This window comes from Stegostoma tigrinum, unplaced genomic scaffold, assembly GCF_030684315.1.
Source record: "Stegostoma tigrinum isolate sSteTig4 unplaced genomic scaffold, sSteTig4.hap1 scaffold_116, whole genome shotgun sequence".
Taxonomy (NCBI): Eukaryota; Metazoa; Chordata; class Chondrichthyes; order Orectolobiformes; family Stegostomatidae; genus Stegostoma; species Stegostoma tigrinum.
In genome coordinates, this window is record NW_026728066.1 from 917061 (window position 1) to 935445 (window position 18385).

Below are 18385 nucleotides of genomic sequence, written 5' to 3' on the forward strand. Positions count from 1 at the left end.
GTCCATTGTTGATTATCAGTTGAAAAACAAAATCCCAACTCCTTCACGAATGTCCCTGAGGGAAGGAAATCTGACCACGTCTGACCAAAATGTGACTCCAGACCCACAACAAAATGGTTGACTCGTAACTGTCCCTTAGCAATTGCCCAGTGCAATTATCAGTGGGCACTAAATTCTGGTCCTTCCAGTGACACCCTCATTCCACGAATGAAGAAATAATAGGGTATATTTCCCTTCCCACCCTCTGCAAGCATTGCAGCAATTCGTACTGGTTTTGTAACATCATTCAAGCTCTTGCCACTCTCTAACGCTCTCACCACCTCCAGCTCCTTCAACTCTCCCTGGTCCTGTCATCTCATTGAGCCCCAACAATGTTTCCTCTTAACGAAACTCCTCTTGCAAGGAGCCCATCTGCAGTCCCTTTACCACCTTCCATATATGATTGCCCGTTGTCATTAACTGAAACACATTCCTTCACTTCAAAATTTTTTTTCTTTGCTTCTTTCTTTGGTTTTCTTTGAATCCAATACTTGGTTCCCTGAGTGAGAGAGAATGGGAATTTCTTGCTGAGGTTTTGTCTGTTCCAATGGAATGTCCTTTTGTTGAATGTTTTACACAGTTCTGTGATTATTTATTCACTTGGGATGTGGGTGTTTCAAGCCGGCCAGCACTTATTTGCCACCCAAGCTGCCTTTGAACTGAGTGCCTTGCTGGGCCTTTTCAGAGGGAGTTGGGTGTCAGGCATGTTGCTCTGTGTCTGAAGTCACATGTCGGCCAGACCAGGTGAGCAGAGCAGATGTCCTTCCCTGAAGGATATCATGGAACCAGATGGGTATTTCAGACATTGTCATTAATTTATGGATTAATAGTCTAGCGAGAGGAACACACGGCCATCGCCTGTCCCACTTGAAGCTCGTGTATCCCTGAGTACTGATACCAGTGCACCATGAATCAAAACTCCTTCTTCCTGACCATTGGGTGATCCTGACACCTTCCTGGTGATATCAGCCAGTATCTCTTCATACAGTAACTGTCACAGTGTGGATCTAATGATTGCCGCTACAATGAGATCCTGAGCCAGCAGAATTCTCCACTCCAGAGATGTGGCAGCAGAGGCCAAGGATGGAGATGGGGATTGTCCAGATGTCTGCAGTGCTCAGCCCTCTTCCACTTCTGTAATCCTCACTGCATCAGTCTAATTTCTCAGTCTGTTTATGCTTCCGTCTTCGGCAGCTACTGAAAGCTGCTGACTGAGCAGAATTCCTGGCTCCAGTCTCGTCCATCACCATGTTGAAGTCAACTGGTCAATTCAAGCGACAACGGACAGGGAGATCTGGAGCGTTCATCAGATCCTGCAGTCAGGTAAGATACTCATAGTGAGCAGAGCAGAAGGCGTAAAACATTGACCCATGAGATATGATGTAGCTACAGTGCAGAAGGGGGCGCACAGTGCAGAAAGACCCCAGACTCAATCACAACCCTGCTGATGTTGTCGGCTTGCTCACCGAGCCAGTACCAGGTAGACCAACATATAGGCTAGCCAAAGAACAATAACGGAAACTGAAATACTTCATGGACAACACTATCCACCCAATACACTCTTCCCTAGAATTCCTCAACATCGTCAAGGACACCAGAATAGAAGAGGAGCTGATGATGATATTCTTTGATATTACAGCACGATTTACATCCATAAACACTGACCGAGCCAAAGAGAAAATGGCCACTCTGCTGGAGGAACCAGGATGGCAGGCGCTCCAAACTAACAGAATCAACAAGAACAGCATCCTGAAAATGCTGGATATGTGTCTCACCTCCATATATTCAAACAAATCAATGGAACACCATTGGGATCCCCGATATCAGGACTGATAGCAGAAGTGGTAATGCAAAGATGAGAATGGAGAACGGTCCCCACTATCTAACCCAAACTCTGGGTCCCGTGTGGTAGATGACACCTTGATGATCACATCTAGAAGACGAGAAGAAACCCACTGACAGATGAACAACATCCTCACTAGAATAAAATTCATAAAAGAAGAGGACAATAACCCTTCCTCAGCTATGGTGGAATGTAAGAGCAACAGGGAACTCCATATCATTTTGTACAGAATGTGTACAGCCCATATGCACCAGATACTTTATCACACCAGCAACTATCCACCAATACCTGTAAACGGAGGTACATCAGGACATAATTCAAACGAGCCACAACACACTGCAGCAACCTGGAACTGCTCATAGCAGACGTGGAGCACTTATACGGAGTTTTTAAAGGAAATGGATACCCAAAAGGCACAATCCACTGTTACCCACAGGACAGACCACAACAATGAGGCACAATACAGCCAGACACACCAGTAGTCCTACTGCAAATCAGAGACCTATCAGCGGTGACCACAAGACTATTCAGATCCTGAGGTACCAGGCTCGCCCACAAACCAACAACTACCTACGACTGCTCTTGACAAATGTCTGGGACCCCACACCCAAAACCAATACAAAATACCATGCAAGGACAGTGAGAAACATTATGCAGGCCAAACTGGAAGAAAACTGACAACAAGGATGCACAAATACCAACTATCCACCAAGAGACATGACCAGTTCTCACTGATGTCAGTACACACTGACAAAGAAAGACACCAATTTGACTGGGACAACACATCCACAATAGTACAAAGCAAACAGAGACATGCTAGGAAATTCCTGGAGGCCTGGTATTCCAACTGGAAATCCATCAACAAATAGATTGATCTGGACCCGATATACAAACCACCGGAAAACAAAACCGGAAGTGATGCCAACCACCCCAGCAAACCGAGGCACATAAATAACAAGTGGGACAGAACACCAGCCCTTCACTGGAGGCACACTGACAACGTTACCTAGCAGGGTGATGAAACATCTGCAATCAAACACACTGTCTCAGCGAGCAAGTCTAAAACATCATCCACAACCTGAGCTGCAAATCTTCTCAAAAACTTCACCACCCTACTTTCAGCTCTGTTGCACTGAACTTTCCGAGGACTGCATCGGGAGTCCATAATTCTCAATCCAGGCCTGTGCTGTCTTAGTGAGGATAAGAGCAGCAGAATTAAAAGCAGGCCTCTCAAGACAGTGGCATTGAACCCTGGGATGTTTCCGTTCCGTGTTCTCTCTCCAACAGTCAGTCATACAGCAAGTCTACAGATCCTTTGTTGCAACTCATCGTCATCAGTGCATTGAATCCTTCTAACTCCTTGAACATTAGGTGTCACTGGCTCTTCCAGTCCTCGCTAAAATCTCTCTGTATTTAAAACCTCTGCCAATTCTGACTCCCCTTCCCATCTTTGCAAATTGCTCCAGTCTTGACAACGTGTCCAATCCTGGTATTGTCCTCCTCCTCAAGTCATAACAATAATTTTGACACTTGTCATCTTATCCACTACTTACAGTCCACCACGTCTCTGTGATATCCTCCAGCCCCGACTCACCTCCCCATCTGGACATATATCATCCTCATGCCCCTGCAACACATCATATCACTGTAACTTTCTCCAGTCCCAAGAACACTCCTGCCTCCCGTAACACAGCATCACATGACCTCTGTGACAATTGACCATTCCTACAGACCTTCCTATCTCTCTAAATTTCTCCAGTCTGATAGCTGTTCCTGCCTGTGTAAACTGCTCGAATATATTGCATTCTGAAGCCATTTTAATCCTCCTCATGTTTGCAACCTCGTTCAGAGTGTGCAATCTCTCCTATCGCTACAATGCTTCTCATTCTCCATCCTTCAGGCATTAATTAGTCTTCCTAACTCTTTAACCTCTTGAAGCCACTAAAACCATCCATGTACCTGTAAAATCCTCTTGATTGCCTTCTCTAACTCCAGCCCCGACACCTCTCTTTCTTTCTCTAACGTCCTGCAGTCTGAAGATCCATGCGAACTGTCACCTCATCCAGTGTCTACAATACTTTGTATTACTAACTTCATCCAATTGCAAAAAACATCCTGAACTCTGTAAATTGCAACATGTGAATCCCTCCCTATCTCTGGAATTGGTTGCAGCCCCCATAGCCCTTCACATTGCTGGAACCTTCTTTTGTTCTTGTAACCTTATCCCATTCCAAACCTCAACTTATCTGTATCCTCCTCCTCCTCCTATAACCCTTGTGAACTTCTAGATCTTGTCCAAACTTTGTAATGCTCTGTATGTTGCATCATCTTCCAAAGCTGTCAACTGTCTTTCTCTCTCAAACCTTATGTAGTTGCTGCTCGTCGCCCTCTCTCTGTCAAGTCCCTCGGTCTCCAAAGTGCTACTTGCCAATGTAAACTTCTGCTGTCTAAACAAAGGGCCATATGACTGTCACCTCCTTTTTGCCACTGAAGTTCTCCGTGAATGTTACCTTCTCCATTCGTTATAGCATTCCCTTTCACAGTTACCTCCTCCAGCCCTGAGAACCATTCCTGTCTGTGTAAACTCATATTGCCTGTACAAACCTCTCTTGTACTGTAACCTCCACAGATCCTCTCTATGTCAATTGTGCCAATTGATCACAATCAGTGCCCCCCATCCTTACAACACCAACCGTCTTTGTAACCTCTTCCCCACCCTACAACCCTCCCTTTGTCTGTAATCCCCTCTAGACCCTGTAATCCTTGGCTCTGTTCATAATCATCTTTAGTCCGTAGAATGCATAGTGTCTCTGTCAGTTTCTTCAATCCCTAACATTGTCTGTACCAGTGTAACCTTCTCATGGAGAGAGACAGGGTGAGTTCTATACAAACCCCTACATATCACCCAGGTACTGAAGTGACTCATGAATGCGAGGCAGGTAACCAAGACACAAAACTAAGAAATGGCCCGACAACATTCCCTATCCCTGCAGCTTCTCCCATCAACACAACCCTCCATGCCTGTGTATTCGCTTTGACTCCTTAAACCCTCTCGATCCTTGTAACCTTCACCAGCTCCATTGACTCTCCATATCTGTGAAAAAATCCAGTCGCTTGAACCATCGCCATCCATGTAGTCTCTTCCATTCAGGAGAAACCTCTCTACCTTGAGAACTTTTTTTCATCCCTTGACCCCCTCGCTATTGATGTAACCATCCCCCATCACCACAAACTCACTATTGCCATCACCTGTTGCAGCTCCTCCCTATCTCTGTACACCATCAAGTCTCTACTACCCTTGCGATCATGTCGTTTCATCACTACAACCCTCACAATCACAATAAACTCAACACACTCATCAGTGACAACACACTCCATCTTCCTCCACCCTTCCTTGTGCAAGTAATCTCCTGAGTCATTCAAAACCTTTGTCTGTTATCTCTTTCAAAAACAAAGATGATAATTACTTTTATAACCAAGAAAAGCTTCTACCATCCTCCCTGTCACAGTAACTTCCTCTAACCCCTACATGCCTCCAGTTTTGTCACCTCTTTCAGCCTGTACACCTCTGTGTAACATTGTAATCTTCTCCAGGCTGAATGACTCTCCCTGTGTCTTTAACTTCGACAGTGCTCCACAGTCCTCTTTATCTCTGTAACTTCCTCCAGTCACTCCAACGCTCCCGATCATTGTAGATTGCTCCAGTCATGACAGTTTCCATATGGGGAGAAAGCAGGAAGAGGGAACTGAGCTAAATGATCAGTCGTGATCTGATTGAAGAGTGGAGGAGGCCCATGGGGCTGAATAGTCTACACCTAACCCATTTTCCTATGTTTCTGTGTAACACTGCCTCTCTCCATAACCACCTCTGGCTCCTGCTATCCTCCCTATGTGTAACTTACACAGCCTCTTATCACTGGAACTTTCTTACGCTGCAGAATATTGCCTATATCTCAAACCTGCTCCAGTACCTGCAGTACTCACCGTTTGTTTCTTCCTGCAGCCCAATAGCCTTCCATGTATTCTTTACCTTTAGATGCTGGAATTCTCCCTATTGTGTAACATTATATCCTCCAGTGTCCCGTTCTCCGTGTGCTCCTCCAATCCCTATAGCCACCCCTGCCTCTGTGACCTCGTCCCACACGCTCATACCTCTTACAACATTGAAACTTTCCCTATCTCTGTTACCTTTTCCTGCTCCTTTAAACCTGTCTGATGCTCTGTAGCTCATCAGCCCACGCTGTGTATGCAATCTGAACCAGCCTCTGTTGCGCTCCTTTATATCTGTAAACTCCTCATTTTCCTGCAAACATCTATCTCCAGTAAAGTCCTCCAGCCCCTGTCTCACTCCCCATCTGTCAGGCCTCCTCCAGTCCCTGCAAACTCTGCAGCCCACAGTCTTTCGAACCTCCCCCAGGCCCAATAAATCTCCCTACACTCTGTACACTTTTTGTAGCCGTTGCAATGTTCCATTTCTCTGTTTGCTCCTCCCCTGCCTAGAGCCCTGCCATTCTTTGTAAACCAGCATCTCAAACACTGTCTCTTTGTGTAATGCTGCAATGTGTTCCCTATTACTGTAGCTTAAAAATGTCCCCCTCTCTGTAAATAGCTCTGCAAATTTCACCCATCCCTACAACTCTGTGTCTCAGGAACCCATCCAGTTTGTTCAATGCTACTTTATCTGTATAACTGTCTCCAGCCCCTATTGCTGTTTCTGTCTCTTTGAAGACACTTTTGGACTCCAGCCGTCCCATCTAAGTCTTGCTTCATCTCTACATTGCATTTCTTCAGTCGCTACAGGTGTCCATTTCTGTTTTGGATCCTATTTTCTGTGTACAATGCACCATTCCATAAAACAATCCCTGTTTTTGTAAAGCACCCCCATCCTGTAAGCGTCCTTATCTCTGCAAACTGCTCCAGCCCTCCTAACCTCCCCCTCTCGATGAACTCGTGCAGCCCCTACATCTCTTTTTCTTGATGTGAACTCCTCTTAGTTCTAAGATCCTGTCTACCTATGAAATCTCGTCCACTTAGCACAGCCCTCCCAACCTTGACATCTATTGACGTCTGTGTAATCTCCTCTACTCCTGACAACCCTTCCTATTTGTATTACCGCATTCAGTTAAAATATAAAACGTATACATTTTATATAAATTTCCAAGTTCTAAGTTGGAGTAAGGCCAACTTTGACCCTATTGGGCAAGAACTTCCAAAAGATGATCAGGAGAGGTAATTCACAGTTAATGGGATGCTTGGAAGGTGGGAGGCCTTCAAAAATGAAATAAGGAGAGTCCAAAAACAGCATGTTCCTGTTCATGTGAAGGGCAAGGCTGGTAAATGTAGGGGATACTCGTTGACTGGAGAAATTGAGGATCTGGTCAAGAAAAAGAAGGCAGCACATGTCGGGTATTGACAGCAGGAATTGGGTCAGTCCCTCGACGTATAAGGGCAGGAGAAGTACACTCAAGGGAAATTGAGAGGGTGTAAAACAGACATGAGCCATCTTTGGCAAATAGGGTTAAGGGGAGTCCCAAGAGATTCTGAAACTACATTTGGGACAAAAAAGCAACGAGGGAGAAAATAGGGCCCCTTTAAAGATCAACAAGGCTGTCTGTGTGGAACTGCAGGCTGAGATAGTGAATGAGTATTTCACATTAGTCCTTACTGCAGAGAAGGATATGGAAGTGAGAGAACTTGGAAACATAAATCATGAAATTGTCCATATTACACAGGATTAGGAGGTGGACATCTTAAAATGCATAAAGGTAGTAGATAGGTCCCTGGCATCTGATCAGGTGTTATCCACAAACTCAGGGAGAGGCGAGGGAAATAATTGCTGGGCCCTGTGCTGAGATATTTGTATCACTGATAGACACTGGAGAGGTGCCAGAAGACTGCCTGGCGAATGTGTTGCTGTTCTTTAAGAAAGGTGGTAAGGAAAAGCCAGGGAACTATCGACCCCTGAGCCTGATGTCAGTGGTGGGTAAATTGTTGGAGGGGATTCTGAGGGACAGGATTTGTATGCGTTTGGAAAAGCAAGGACTGCTTAGGGATAGTTAACATGGCTTTGTGAGTCAGAAATCTTGTCTCACTAACAATATTGAGGTGTTTTTTTTTGATGAAGTGACAAAGATTGCTGAAGGCAAAGCAGTGGACATTGTCTGTCTGGCTTCAGCAAGGCATTCACCAAAGCTCCACATGACAGACTAGTTAGCAAGCTTCGATCAAATGGAATCCAGGGAGAGTTAGCTATTTGAAACAAAATTGGTTTGAAGGCAGGAGACAAGATCATGGTGGGGGGGCGGGGGGGTGGTCTATTTTTGGTCTCGAGGACTATGAACAGCAGAGTGCTGCAGGGATTGGTGCTGGTTCCACTGCTTTTTTTGTCATTGATACAAATCATGTGGAATGAATATTGGAGGAATGGTTAGTAAGTGTGCAGATGACTCTAAAATTGTTGTTGTAGTAGACAGCAAAGAAGTTTACCTCCAAGTACAATGGGAATTTAATCAGATGGGCAATGGGCCAAGGAGTGCCAGAAGTGAAAATCAGGGCAGGGCTTAATCACTTAATGAGGAGGCCCTGGGAACTGTTATGCAACAGGGGCTCCTTGGTGCATGTGCACAGTTCCTTGAAGGTGGATTGCAGGTCTACAAGGTAGTGAAGATGATATTTGCTATACTTGCATTTATTGGCCAGTACATTGAGTGTTGGAGTTGGGAGGTCATGTTATAGGCTGAACAAGGCATTGATTATGCTGCTTTGGGAATACTGTGTACAGTTCTGGTCTCTCTGCAATAGGAATGATGCTGTTGAACTGGGCAGGCTGCAGAAAAGATTTACGAGCATGTTGGAAGTTTCGAGCTACAGGGAGAGGCTGAATATGCTGGGGCTATTTTCCCTGGAGCATTGAGGGCTGAGAGGTGACCTTCTAAAAGTTAATAAAATTATGGTGGGCAGAGAGTGAATAACTCAGGTTGTTTTCCCAGTGTAGGGGAGATGAGAACTAAAAACTGGTTTAAGCTGAGAGGGAATGTTTTAAAAGGGAAAGCGGGTGGTGCCTGTATAGAATAAGCTGCTAGAGGAACTGGTGGAACCTTGTCAATTACCCATCCAGATATCTTTTAATGTTGTATGTCAATAGGGAGGGTTTAGAGGAATATGGGTCAAATGCTTGCAAATGGGATTAGATTAATTTAGGATATCTGGTCAGCATGGACAACAGGGATTGTTCCATGCTATACAACTCGGACTAAGCATTTTTGTGTTTTCATTTCAGATTTCCACAATTTTACTTCTGCACTGTTCTTAACCTTTCAATCCCTCTGAAAGACTGAGTTACAGATTTATACAATGCCTGTTCTTCCTCCCTGGCTCTCCCACCTCTCTTTCGGTAATTTTGTGCAAACACTGACTTGAATACCTTACCTGGAGGATACTTATGAATGGATTTGTTCTATTGATAATCCAACATATTCCCCAAGTGTCGCTCCACAAATGTCCAGAGGACTTCTCAGTTTCACAGTCTGTTTTCTCTTCTGGTTTCTCACTCATTGCATTTACTTTCTGTTTGAAAGCTTAGCCTGCAGTTAGAGAATTCAAACTGTTCCACATCCAGGTCTGACAGTCACTTTATTTATCACAACCCAATTATCTCAGGATTTTGAACATTGAAGGAGAAAGCAGCACTCACACTTGGAGAAATGCAAATGATTTGTGTGTCAAAGAGTCTGTGAAGATTCATCTGAAATGTCCTAACACCAGCGCAGTGACACTGGGGAGAGACTGTGGAAATGGACAGATTGCAGGAAGGAATTTCTTCATCCATCCCAGCTGGAAACTGACCACCAGAGTCACACTGGAGAGAAACCATTCACCTGCTCTGATTGTGGAATGTGATTCACTCAGTCATCTAACCTGCTTAAACACCAGGGAGTTCACACTGGAGAGAAACCATTCACTTGCTTGGAATGTGGGAAAGCATTCACTCAGACAACTCAGCTGCTGATACACCAGCAAATTCACACTGGAGAGAGACCATTGGCCTGTTCTGTGTGTGGGAAAGTTTTTCTGACTCGAATTCCCCTCTGACACACCAGCAAGTTCACTCTGGGGAGAGACCATTCGTGAGCTCTGACTGGGAAAGCATTCACTTAGTCATCCAAACAGTCACAAAGAACCACAGTTGAAGCATTTTGCTATCACTCTCATGATCAAATGAACCTTAGTTTTGGGCTGTTTGTACTGATGTTACTAATTTACTGCTCAATTAAAGGTGCTGGTATTGTGAATAAAAGGTTAATAACAGTTGTCTATCTGTCAGGTGGAGCTTGGAAATAGTCACGTCATGACACATTGACACATTCACACTGACTAAAGACTATCCACCAGCACATTATGTGAAAAGGGATTTCCTGGTTCATCAGGATTGGTTAACTAGTAGCAAACTTGAGTAACTGTTGGTTTTTTTTGATTCTGCTGTTAGCTATCTCCAAACCAGGTATTTTTGGGCTTGTTTCTGGAGATCATAGAATCCCTCCAGTGTGGAAGCAAATGACTTGGCCCATCAAGTCCACACTGAACCTATGAAGAGTGTCTTACCCAGACCCTGTCTGCGTCAGTTTCCTCCCACAGTCCATAAATGTGCAAAATAGGTAGATTGACTACGCTAAATTGCCCTTAGTGTCTTGTGTGCAAAATGCAAGGACAGAGTAGGGTGTGAGACTGGATGGGATGCTCTTTAGAGAGTTTGTGTGGACTCAATGGACAGAATGGCCATCTTCCACACTGTAGGAATTCTATGATGATCTCGATGGCCCTTTATTTATTAGTTATGTCTGCACACCTTTTACAATTACAGATCCTATTGTTCTCCAGACACGTTTCAACTTTTAATAGGTATTTGTTGATTTGGAAACAATGGTAATGTTTCCTTTTGATTTTTGCCCACAAAATGAAAGTTTTAAGTCTAAACAAAAGATTGGGAGGAGTCCAGTACTATATCCCCGATTGCATTTTCCCAATCGGCTATGAAGCCTGGTGACCATTGTGACTCTGTTCGCGGGGGGCGGGGAATGCAGTCTCTTCAGATCTTTACCTGTTGTCCATAGCAGTGATGGATTTCATGATGAATACGTATACACAAGATATCACACAATGTCTTGGTTTATTTTCTGTTTAGTCTGTTGTACTTTAATGGTCAAGGGCTGGTCAGCAGCTATGGCAACAAACATGTGTTTTGACCAAATGGTCACGTCTCAAAGTCTCAGGGAAACAGTTTTTCAGTCAGGGCAAGGGAGACAGGATTAAGTCAGGAGATCCTGATAATGGTATGGGGACGTAGGTTTGAATCCCACCATTCCAGATGGTGGAATTTGAGTTTTAAAAAAAATCTGGAAATAAGAATCTAACGATGACCGTGAATCCGTTGTCATTGTTGGAAAAACCTATGTCCTTTAGGGAAGGAAACTGCCATTCTTATCCAGTAATATCATGATCCCATGAATGATTTTTAAAAAAATTCAAAAAAATCTCCTGCAAATACATTTTTCTCTGTCTTAATTTATTTGACAACTGCCAGTTCAAACTGGTTGATGGTCACTTTCACATTTGATCAACTTGTGTCCATTTCATGGTTGAAACAAAAAAAAATGCATGAATGGAAGCATAGTTGTTCTCGTAGGAACAATGCTTGCTCTGACATATTTCGAAAAAAAAACCTCATCTCACTTATGAGCCAGATATGAAAGCTGACCAGATCCTGATGCTGTGGACTGTGAAAGTGAAATTCTTCACCGTCTTATCCACTAGTGTTGCTATTTCAGGGAGCTATGAACCTCCCAAACTCCTGAACACCTTTGAGAATTTCATCAAACTGACCCCCAATGGCAGGAATGGACAGGGTCAGCTTGGATTGATGAACATAGTTCAGGCTCAACAAGTCTATTGGAGCATTTTGAGAATGTAATTAGGAGTGAGTGTGGCCACCTCTCTGTACTGTAGTGATACAGATCCTCTGATCCGCTTGCCCCAAATGGCTGATATTGATTGATTCCTTGGACATGCTGTGTCAGGATCTCCTGACTTAATCCTGTCTCCCTTGCCCTGACTGAGAACTGTTTCCCTGAGACTTTGAGACGTGACCATTTGGTCAAAACACATGTTTGTTGCCATAGCTGCTGACCAGCCCTTGACTGACTGCTGATAATAACAGTGATAAGCTGCCTGGCTTATGCCTGTGATAAACAACCAGGCAAGACAGGAGCACTGTGAAACATTAAGTTCTAGTTGAGATATCAAAGTGCAAAAATGCCAGGGAAAGGCAGAGATATTGTGGCAGAACACGTCTCAGGTGCTGAAAAGCTTGCAGAGTTCTTACCGAAAGCATGTACTTTGTGGACAGGCAATTCTGTATCTTGATGTAGCATTTTTATTTAACTTCTGGCTCATCTTGCTAGATTTGCAAATATCTCCTGGTCTGGCTAATGTGAGAATTGGCTTGGTCATTTGCAGTTGTGTCCCATGTCAGTGAATTGGTAATCTGATTAAACTCACAGGCCGTGACTTGAGAAAAATAAAGCACACGTTTGATTGGTTGCTGTTGCACTCAAATGAAAAACGTGCATTGTATATGCCATATCCTTTCCTGGCTCAGTGTTTACAAAATCTCTAGTTCAATACATCCCAAGTCGTCACCATCAAAGTCAAAACTAGTGAATACTTCGATTGCTTCATCTTTTGTTTTTTTTTGAAATGCTATTTGTCATGAGGTAGTATTGGCAGGCAATTTTCTTTTACTTCTGATGCCATGTGTGAATATTCAGGGATGGTGTTGGTGGGAAGATGCGACATGCACCACGGATGAGGCACAAACATTCAGAGCAAGTGCTGAGCACGCAGAAAAGGAGAGATTAACGGTTACCTTGGAAAAAGCAGATTTGGAGAAAGTTGGGTGAGAGTGTTGAGAGTAAGCACGTTGGTTGCATGGTGGCTCTGTGTTTAGCACTGCTGCCTCACAGCACCAGGACACGTGTTTGATTCCAGCCTTAGGTGACTGCCTGTGTGGAATTTGCACATTCTCTCTGTGTCTGTGTGGGTTTCCTCAGCGTGCTCCCACAGTCCAAAGATGTGCAGGCTAGGTGGATTAGCTATGTTAAATTACCTGTAGTGTTAAGGGAGAGGTCGATTAGGTGGGGTTTAGGTCTGGCTGGGATGCTCTGAGGTTTGATGTGGACTTGTTGGGCTGAAGGACTGTTATGGTTCCAGAGTGCTGAGCTGCTGGAGATAACAAGGTCTAGAACTGGATGAACACAGCAAGCCAAGCAGCAAAGGAGCAGGAAGTCCGATGCCTCAGGCCTAGATACCCTTCTTCAGTTTTTGATCAGGCTGTTTTTAAAATTGGTTTAACGAGACTGCACCATTCCTAGAAACACTGCAATACCAGGATGATGCATGGAGAGGACAGAGCAAGCTCCTGTTCCAAAAATCGGTTTAATATAGGGTCCTTAAGTAAAGAACATATCTGATATTAAAGCTGATAAGAACTCTTTTTTATTTGAAAAAATATACTTTATTCATAAGATGTACAAAAAAAACACATTCATACACCTACCCAGTCATGCAAGCTGCTCTGGGTTTCCCAGGGCGTACGTACACCAACTAAAGGGGGAAAAAAAACAAAGCAAGAGAATATACACCGGCAGTGTTCACCCCGCACAGTCCCTGTTGGCCCCCTGACCAGTTGGGGAAGGCGCCAGCTGGGCCCAGTTACCAGATCGGGCACTTTTTTCTGTTCTGGACGAGGGGTTTCTTAGGGTGGTCCTTCCCCACCGCGCCATTGGTGGTGGCTGCCCCAGGCTTTAGTGCCTCCCTCACCACGTAGTCCAGGACCTTGGAGTGCGCCAGTCTGCAACATGCGGTCGGGGTCAGTTCTTTCAACTGACAGACCAGCAAGTTGCGGGCAGACCAAAGAGCGTCTTTCACCGCATTGATGGTCCTCCAGGCACAGTTGATGTTGGTCTCGGTGTGCCTCCCAGGAAACAGCCCGGAGAGCATGGACTCCCGTGTCACGGAGTTGCTCGGGATGAACCTCGACAAATACCAGTGCATCCCCCTCCAGATCTCCTGTGCGTAGGCACACTCCAGAAGGAGGTGATAGACAGTCTCGCCGCCCACCCCGCCACAGCTGCGTCGAGGGCAGCGTGCAGTGGCGCAGAGATTCCGGGCGTGCATAAAGGATCTCACTGGCAGAGCCCCTCTCACCGCCAGCCAAGCAACGTCCTTGTGCTTGTTTGAAAGTTCTGGCGATGAGGCATTCTGCCAAATGACTTTGGTAGTCTGCGTGGGGAACCACATGACAGGATCCACCCTCTCCTTTTCCCGAAGGGTCTTGAGGATACTACGTGCTGACCACTGCCAGATGGCCTTATGGTCAAAGGTGTTTCCTTTCAAAAATTTCTCCATGAACGACAGGTGCTACAGGACGGTCCAACGACTCGGAGCATTCTGCGGCAATGAGGCCAGGCGCATCCTTCGCAACACCGGGGACAGGTAGAACCTCAGTAAGTAGTGACACTTGCTGTTTGCGTACTGAGGATCAACGCACAGCTTGATGCAGCCACACACAAAGGTAGCCATCAGGGTGAGGGTGGCGTTCTGTACGCCCTTTCTCCCCATTTTCCAGGTCTTTGTACATGGTGTCCCTGCGGATCTGGTCCATCCTCGATCCCCAAATGAAGTGGAAGATGGCCCAGGTGACCACAGCGGCGCAGGTCCAGGGAATAGGCCAGGCCTGCGCCACATACAACAGTACCGAAAGCCCCTCGCACCTGACAACCAGGTTCTTACTCGTGATGGAGAGGGACCGGAACGTCCACCTGCCCAGCTCCTGCTTCAGTTTGGTGATACGCTCCTCCCAATTCTTAGTGCACGCCCCAGCTCCACCGAACCAAACACCCAGCACCTTCAGGTAGTCTGTCCTGATGGTGAAGGGGATGAAGGAGCAGTCGTCCCAGTACCTGAAGAACATGGCCTCGCTCTTACCCCTCTTGACTTTGGCCGCAGATGTCCAACAGCCTACTCACCGACCGATGATCTGTGCAGAAGACGGCGACGTGGTCCATGTACAGGGAAGTCTTGACCTGAAGGCCTCCGCTGCCTGGGATAGTCACGCCCTTCAGGCTCACGTCCTTCCTGATGGATGCAGCGAAGGGCTCCACACAGCACATGAACAAGGCAGGAGAGCGCGGGCAGCCACGCCTGACTCCAGATCTGACGGGAAAACTGTCCGATTCCCACCCGTTGATCGAGACTGCGCTAACGAAGTTTGTGTAGAGCAGCCAGATCCAATTGCGGATGCCCTCCCCGAACCCCAATTTGGAGAGGACGTTCCTCGTAAGCATGAGGCCCCCTGTTGAAGGCCTTCTCCTGGTCCAGTCTGACGAGGCAGGTGTCCACCCGCCTGTCCTGCACGTAGTCGATTGTATCCCTGATGAATGCGAGGCCCTCGGCGATCTTCCTGCCCGGCACAGCACAGGTTTTGTCAGTGTGAATCAGCAACTCCAGGACAGACCTGACCCGGTTGGCTATGACCTGGGCCAGGATTTTGTAGTCCACGTTCAATAGTGAAATGGGACACCAATGCTTAATTTCTTCCCTCTCCCCCTTCCTTTTGTAAATGAGGGTTATGAAGCCCTTCCCCATGGACTTGCACATTTCCCCTGCCTGAAGCGCATGATCGTACACCTCCAGCAGGTCCTAGCCGACCAGGTCCCACAGAGCGGAATAGCGCTCGACCGGTAAGCCGTCGCTCCTGGGAGTCTTATTCCTCTCCAAGTACTTGAGGGCTCTGGTCAGCTCGTCCAGGGATGTCTGCCGGTCCAGCCACTCCCTCGTTTGCCGTCTAAGACCTCCGTGATAGACAACAGGAGCAACTCGGAGGCCGTGCTGGCCGTGGGCTTCGCATCATACGGTCTGGCATAGAAGGATCTGCTAATCCTCAAAATGTCGGGCCGAGACGATGTCACCGAGCCGTCGTCCTCCTTCAGCCAGCTGAGCACAGAGTTCTCTTTGTGCACCTTCTGAAAGAAGAAGCGCGAGCACATCCTGTCCTGCTCCACGGAGCGGACCCTGGACTGGAAGATTACTCTGGAGGACTCCGCGGCGAAGAGCGAAGCTTGCTGGCACCTCACCTTGCGGAGGTCCTCCGTGACATCGACCCCCATCGACTGCAGAAGGAGCAGGTTCTGCGTCCTTTCCTGGAGTCGCGACAGCTTTCCCCGCCTCTCTCTCACCTTCCGAACACCCTTGAGCACAAATAACCTCTTGATGTTCTCCTCCACTGTCTCCCACCCGTCGCCCAGAGACTCAAGGAGGGGTTTCATGGTTCTCCAACCAGCGTACTCCCTCTTAAGCTCCTTGACGTTCTCTGGGGTCAAAAGAATCGTGTTGAGGTTCCACACCCCCTTGCCGGCCTGCTGGTCATCCTGTAAGTGACAGTTGGCCAGCAGGAGGCAGTGGTCAGAGAACAATACTTTGAGCGGATAGACCCGTGTGGCTGCGACCAGGTGTATCTCTGCTGCGCTCCGTCTGCAGGGGTGCTGAAGACATTGAGCAGCTTGGCGTCCTTCACTGTGCCCAGCAGGAATCTGGACGTGGCGTCCAGTTTACTCTCCCCACCCGCAGTCCCCACGCTGGATCTTCCATCTGCATCGATGATGCAGCTGAAGTCTCCACCGAGAATGACTGGCGTGGATGTAGCCAGCAGGGGTGGAAGCTGCTGCAGGATGGCCAACTGCTCACTCTGTACCGCTGGGGCCCACCAGCACGCTTTCCTCCTTGCCTTCCGGACTGTTGTCCACTCCCCTGGATCAACTGTGCCTCGTCCATCGACTCCGGGTTGTCAGGGGTGGGGGAAAGCGGGGCCTGCAGGGGCGCTTTGCTGGCCTCGAGTCCATCCTGCGTGGCTGGTCCCTCCTGCACGACCTGGCCCTCCTGCACAGTAGGACAAAGGTCTTTGCATGGGCCTGGTGCCTGCCTCTCCTCCCGGTGGGTGGTGGCTTGCCCCACATTGCCCCTGCTAACGAACTGGGCGTAGGTGGTCCCCCGCTGCGGTCACGGCCGGTAGCTGTAGCCCGCTTCCCTGCAAAGGTTGCAGCTTTTTTCCTTTGGGCAATCCTTTGCAAGGTGTTCCTCCTCCTTGCAGTTCCTGCAGATGGTGACTTTGCAGTCGGCCGCCACGTGACCTGACCTACCACAGGCATGGCAGACTTTGGGTTGCCCTGCATAGGTCAGGTAGTCCTTGCTCTGACCAATTGCGAAGCTGGCCGGTGGGTGTATGATGTTCCCGTCCACGCCCATCCTTGGCATCACCGTGACCTGCCTCTTACTTGTCCAGATCCTGAAGGGGTCCAGGATGTTGGTCAGGTCCCGTTCCACCTTCACGTACCTTCCAAGGAAGGTCAGGACATCAGCTGCTGGCACATGCGGGTTGTACGTGTGTACAGTCACCATACGTCTCCTCTGCGCTGGCATCACGAACAGTGGGACAGCGGTCAATGCAGAGAGGGGGCCCTCACCTCCTTTCTCCTTGAAAACCTCCAGGAAGTGCTCACAAAGCTTGGCGCTCCTGAAGGTTACATCGTAAAATCCTCCTCCAGGGAAATCCTGCAGGCAGTAAATGTCCACAGCAGCAAACCCACAACAGTCCAACAGGACCCTCTTCACACAGAAGGTGTGGTCCACAGGTGCACCTTCATCCACCTTCTTTGCGGAAACGTGGATGGTGTTCCGGACCCCCTGACGCAGGGCATGAGCACTTGCTGCAGGCTTCACTGCAGGTTTGCTGCTCCCCTGAACCAGCATTAGGCCAAAGCCAGCATTAAGATCCACCGGTTACAAGGGTGCACAATCAACCTGACATCTTCCTTCCACCTCCTACACAGTCACTGTCTCCTCTTCTCAGTCCACAATGATAAGAACAGGTATAAACACACCCTTGATCTTAGCCAATAACGGCCAACAAGCAATGCCATTGTAATACTGGACTACCTTAGGTCCCAGTTACCTTCCATATTTCCCATCAGCCTGACTGAGTGCAAAGACTTGTAAATCACTGCTGACAGTTTTTACTGTTGTTCCCGTACTCCTGGGTTTCCTAACCGGGGAAAACCGACAGTCGGTTTACACCAGTACTTTTTCAAGACCTTTTCTATAAAAATCTCTTCGCAATGAATGTAGATCATTGGAAATGTACCAATCAGATGAGGTGGAGCATGTCACTAACAAACCCCATCAACCAACTCCGTGACGACCGGAGGGTCAGTGAGATTGCAGCAACAATTGGTACAGAACCGCCCACTCAGAGAATGACCCAGCACAGAGGAAGGTACTTCAGCCTGTCACTGTCTGCATCAGCAGACTTCACCAGTCCCACCCACCATGGTCTTACCGATGCCCTATAAATCTCTCATCATTCAACTCTTTCCTGAGGCTCACAAATGATTC

At 47.3% G+C, this 18385-nt stretch overlaps 1 pseudogene; it reads right to left on the bottom strand.

The window, feature by feature from the left end:
* Positions 1 to 13288: 13288 nt before the first annotated feature.
* On the bottom strand, positions 13289 to 13448 carry LOC132207641 (U2 spliceosomal RNA; annotated as a pseudogene).
* Between the last annotated feature and the right edge of the window lie 4937 nt (positions 13449 to 18385).